This window comes from Egretta garzetta, unplaced genomic scaffold, assembly GCF_000687185.1.
Source record: "Egretta garzetta isolate BGI_Z169 unplaced genomic scaffold, ASM68718v1 scaffold36, whole genome shotgun sequence".
NCBI classification, from domain to species: Eukaryota; Metazoa; Chordata; class Aves; order Pelecaniformes; family Ardeidae; genus Egretta; species Egretta garzetta.
In genome coordinates, this window is record NW_009259975.1 from 993,754 (window position 1) to 999,950 (window position 6,197).

Genomic DNA, 6,197 nt, shown 5'->3' on the forward strand with positions numbered 1-6,197 from the left:
AGCTGTTACCTGTACATCAGTATCTTTCTATTTATTTATTTATTTATTTATCTGTTTATTTATTAATCTATTTTTGCACCTTAGCAACTCCTATAGGTCTCCAAAACTCAATTATTACCTCTAATTATATGAGTCACATTCAAAATATAGTGCTTTGGCCCTATGTGAACTATGGTAGGTGTTACAGCTCTGCCCCATATGTCAGTACGCACTTACAGTACTCCCTGGTAGCTGTTTCTTGGTATGGAATTTATTTTTTCTTATCTGACAGGGCAAAGTGAAATTTAGCCACTTTACTGCACCCTGTGAAGATCAGCAACATGTGATGATATAGAGGTTCTTAACTGCATTTGTGTTTGTGCATTTTAAAAATGTTTTCTTGTTGATTGTACCATAACGCAGAGGTACATACAAATTGATTCCTCGCTGTGGTGGCTGTAAGAATGAGTAGTAGTAATAATAATAATAATAAATAATAATAACAACAACAACAACAACTGGATCATATAAAATGTTATGAAAGCAATTGAAATATTTTTTCTTGACAAAATGAGACATTTGAGACCGTTCATTCATTTAATGAAAAAATGCGTGTAGTGTTTCTGGGATCAGGGGAAGAACAGAAGCCCTTCTCATCCCTGGAGAGCACTTCAGTTATGGCCAACAAGCTTTATTTGTTTTTATATAGTGGAAAAGCTTTTTTTTTCTGCTACATAAAACTCTCTGCAACTTCCACTTTCAACAAACCTTCTGCAACACAGAGGGGTTTCTGTGTGAGTTGCTGGGGTGCCTTCAGCTGAGTGAGCGATACAAGTCTGAACCTCACGTAGTAGGTCTCAGAGCTGGATTTGAGCATGGTGTAGACTGCTCTGTCCCCAAGTTAATGCTGTTTCTACAGTGCTATTTTCACCTGCTTGGACACCAAATGGTGGGAGCTGCAACTGCACTTGATGTTGAACCCCAGGAGGCATGTGGGAGAGGTTTCCAAGCATGAACTAGGCAAGTAGTTGCTTGGGTTGGGCACAGGCTCAGCATACAGAAAGCAAAACTTTGGACTTGTGGAAACCTTCAGGAACATGTATATGCCTATAGGTTTGTGTAGTGTTAAATAGCAGCTGGGCAAGATATAGACGGTATGCTGCTGGCATACAAATTCCGTTAAATTCTGCCTATTCTTTAAAGAGAAGCAGACCTTTCTCTTCACCAGCTTTGTATTGAAAGTAATTGTTCTGTGGGTGACAGAAACCACAGTTCTGATTTCACTCTGATAAATGAATTTTAAACAGAAAATAAAATACAGTTCAGTCACATAGACCTAATGATAACCCCATGAACATCACAGCTGCAGCTCAAACCCCATTAACATCAGATGACTAATATAGAGCTCTTTTGATGAACTTACAAACTTAACTCTTCATACCAGTTCTGCCCAGGAGCACACAAATTTTGAATCCTACCTGTTCAAGTAATGTTAACTGGTGTCACGTATGCAACATGTCAGATTAGACTCCCTCATACAGCCACTGTATAGCACACATACAACATTTTTGTTCATTTCTTAACTAGTACAGGAAAAGGTAGAAAGGTTTTGTAAAGGGATATTTCTCATTTACATGGCTTAAAAAACCCCCTGTGATAGTCAGGACAAGCATCATGCTGTTCTGTAGGAAGCATTTTGGTCTTATCAAACAACACAGAGCCTACAAATAAAATAATAAAACTGTATCTTTTTATAGCCCTTTTCATTTGGAGGGATCCCAAGGTACTTTACAAAATACATACAATGAACAGAAATCTCTTGCCTGCTGAAGAAATGCAGCGAGTTATTTGCTTATTGAGCAAAATGAAAAGATATTTTTTTTTAAACATAAAGCTAGATAATTTCAGGCAGGTGAATTGCCAGGCTTACACTGTCCAGCCCCTTTGAAGGAAATGCTATGGTTTTGCAGAAAACTAGCAGTCAGGGTTTCCGAACAGTCTGATGTTTTTTACAGCAGAGATGTTCCCAAAGGGCCAACAGTGGCTCATGACAAGGGAAAGGAATTGGTTTGACCAAGTACAAGGAACCACACAGGAGACAGGACTGGAGGATACGTTGGCTGGAAGATACTTAGTACTTCAGAGGGGTATTGATGGAGTGGCATCTTCTGGTCTTGTAGCCATCACAGGAAATGCAGCCAAAAGCTTTGGTTTGCAGTTCTTCCTACTCAAAAAGCTTTGATTTCTATGCTCCATCCCAGTGAGGATGAGTTTCAGTGTCGGTTATTGCTATTAAGAAGCTAATATAGGTAGGATTACCTTGGGTACACAGATACTGCCATTCTCAGGTAAGAAGATGGAGTAATACCACTTGCATCCTAACAATCATCAGGTTTTTAGTTCAGACTTTTGCTTTAAGTATGATATATTAATCCACCTTAACTTGTCCTTTGCCACCATATTGTTCATCGATGCTATAAAACTGCTGTTAAGCTTATATAATTACTAGAATTAAGACTTTTTTTTTTGTTTGCTAGAAAAGTGAAGTAATAGAGATCACTTTTTCAACAGATCCAGTCTGTCAGTACTGGCTCTAGTCATAAGTTGTTGAACATTACACACCCCAGGAACTTACACTTTATTTGATTTATTTTATTTCATTCTATTTTATGGCGGTCTAACAAACTTTGTGGCACCTTGTGGCAAGATACAAATGACATGTAAATATTCACAGAAAAGACTACACAAGCTTAACATGTACTGTGAGCAATCCAGTCAGCTAAACTGAAAAACATTCCTCATAATCTAAAAAACCAGTTACATCACTCTTTATTTCAAAAGCTTCCAGTCTTTTAGCAAACGTTTAGAAGACACTTCTTGGATATTGTCTTACTCATTTCACCTTTTATCTGGTTTCCTTCCAAAACAAGTGATATGTGGCAATACTTTTGCACAAATGTCTTGAAAGAAAATTTTTTTTCACAAATTTGTTCTCTAATTTGTCTCATTTGTGCAATGAGAGATTCAAAAGTGCTGATTTTAAGAGATTTTAGCTCCTTCCACAGCCAGACAAAGCACTGATATTGATGGGGACACTTGGCTGTTTGCCAGCTGTGGCACTGCATGGCTGGGAGCATGTGCCATACTAGAAGATGCTATAGGAAAGATTAGGGTTGGCCACAGCATTCACATATCTGTCCTGCTGCTGCCTGTATTTGCTAAACATTTATTGTCAGAATAAAACACAAAGTATGTTCTATTTGAGCTCCACCACCTACTTTTATTACACTTAAAGGCTTGGAATAAACTCAGGCAGGGCCTAGAGAGTCATATTTTTCATGTGATTGATGGGAAAAGAGGTCTTCATGAGATGAGCATTGTGGAATGATCTTTCTTCCCCCTGCAAACACAAACAGAGGGCAAAATCTGTCAGTGAGAAAATTGTTTGTGGATTACTACGATATTAACAGACCTTTATGAATTTGTAAAGTGTTTTGTGGCTTGGTTTGATATGAACATTTCACACATCCTGGGTGCTTCAGCCTGACAGGAACCCTCTGAGGTATAAAATGAATCATCACTCTAATAAAGGAGGAAAGACATGGAAATTTGCTGCTTAGCAAGGAAGGAGTAGGAAGACGGGGAAAGCTGCCTTATTTATTAATACAGCTGATCTGAATATGGAATTCCTTTTAGAAAACCATTATGATGGAAAGGGGAAAAAAAGGATAGGAAAACAGTCTTTTTTTTCTTCTTTTCTGGGGAAAAATAGCATATTGCTGGTTGCCTGGCACTCTGATCACGAGCCCCTGAAGAGGCTGGTAGTGGACAGATGTTCTTGGAGCAGGGAGGAAATGGCTCAGGAGCTCAAAGTTGCTCAAGGAGCTCAACTGGCTTCCTGGACAACTTTCTGCTTGTGGTATGTGGCTGTGGCCTGTGGGCACAGACATGTTAGTTATCTCACTGGCAAAACCTAGGTAAGTAGCTTTAATTTTAAATTTTGTGGCTCTTGGAAAGAGCAAGGTAAGACAAATGATAAAATACTAAGCTTTATTTGTATTCTGTGTTAGCTTCTTCATTGCATTTAAAGCACTTATAAAGCTACGACAATGGTTTGAATGGAGAAGGTGGTGAGTTTGAAGGATGAGGAAGAAATTATATTGCTGAGTAAAAGAAGTCTATTAACAGTACTCTGTTGGCATCCTGGGCTATGTTAGGAGAAATGTTGCCAGCAGGTCAAGGGAAGTCATCCCTCACCTCTTCTCAGCACTGGTGAGACACACCTGGAGTGCCGCATCCTGTTCTGGAGTCCCCAGTATGAGAGAGACATGGACATACTGGAGAGTGCCCAATGAAGGACCACAAAGGTGATTAAGGGGCTGGAACACCTTTCCTATGAGGAAAGGCTGAGAGAGCTGGGACTGCTTAGCCTAGAGGTGAGACAGCTCAGAGGGAACTTATCAATGTATATAAATACCTGAATGGAGGGTGCAAAGAGGATGGAGCCAGGCTCTTTTCTGTGGTGTCCAGAGCCAGGACCAGAGCCAATGGGCACACACTGAAACCCAGGAGGTTTCCTCTGAATATCAGCAAATACATTTTTTTACTGTAAGAAAAACTGAGCACTGGCACAGGTTGCCCAGAGAGTCACAGATGGCCCTTGGAGATATTCAACAGCCATCTGGACACAGTCCTGAGCAACCTTCTCTGGGTGGCCCAGCTTGAGCAGAGGGGTTGGACCAGATGACCTCCAGAAGTCCCTTCTAACCTCAGCCATTCTGTGATACCATCTTTTTCTGGAGACTTGAATCTATGGTTGCTGCAGGCAGAATATTTTTCACTCTTAATACCAAAATTACAATGTGATGTATGGTAGAGACATATGGTATCATGGTGCTAGTATATGTAAATAAAATAAATCAATTCAAATTCCTAAAAGGTACTGATTTAATTAATGTGATCAAGACATTTTTTAATATTATAAAAGATGGTTCTGTTAAGTACACTTTTTTGTCTTGTGATTATAGCTTGTTTCAAAAGCTATTTTTTCTGCTTCTAATTGCAATATGCATTATCACAATCTTAATTTTGAAATCCCTTCTTTACTCATATTTGCACATATTCATAATTTTTTTCCCTACTCTTGAAACATATTTAATAACGTATTGGCCTTCCATCACTATTTACAATTTCTTTTAACCTGACATTCATCCCTACCTCTGACTGTCTATAAACCTTTTCATATCTTCTTTTGGACTTTTATACCCTTGGTGAAGGAGTGGAAGATTCATCAGATGAGACACTTGCTAGCAGGCCACATGTCTGCTGGAAATAACAATGTCATAGTGAGATCTACTTATTCTCATGCATATAATTGTGAAAAGCCCTTTACATGCTATTTGCATAGCAAACTTTGTCCCAAAAGTAAGATAATACCTTTGAAAATGTCTCTCCAGGCTACATAGCTTGAAGATTTCTCATTAAAGGGAAATGATTTAGGATAGTGCCAAAGTTGGGATTTTGCAAGACTAGATGCAATTCAAGGTCTGTCCTTTTATTGTGGAAAATGGGTTACATCAGAAACCTCTCTACTACCAGCCTTATGCTTCTTTAGGTATGTCCACTAAGGACATTTTCTGTTTCATGACAGCATTTTCTGTTTCGTCTAAGAATTGTTTTTTACTTCATTACCTCTCTCTAGCACCATGTTTCAAAGTTGGAGCTTGGCAGGTTGACATATCTGATTTACATGTGTTTATTTTAACCTTTAAATGGCTTAAGTAGATCAATATCTTTCTTTCTGCTTTTTAACAGAGTGTTAAAAAAGGGCATTGAGGCTTTTCACTTAAGATATTATGGCAACTTGTCTAAACACTGAATAGAAGCAGAACTCCCAATATCCCACCCCAAAACAGGATCAACGAGACTTATCTGACATATTCTACACTGTTCTTGGGGGATGTCTAGTGATGTTCATACTCTGTAGGCAATTGATTTCAGAGTTTCACTCTTCCTGATGTTGGAAAGTTTTATCTATATGTCTAACAAACTGCCTTGCTGTAATTTAATCTCATTAACTGCTTGTCATAGAATCTCAGAAAAATTCAGGTTGGAAGGGAAATCTGGATGGCATCAATCCCACCACTGCTTAAAGCAGAGACAACTATGTGGGGGCAATGTCCAATGTACGTTTGAATATCTGTGAGGATGGATATCCA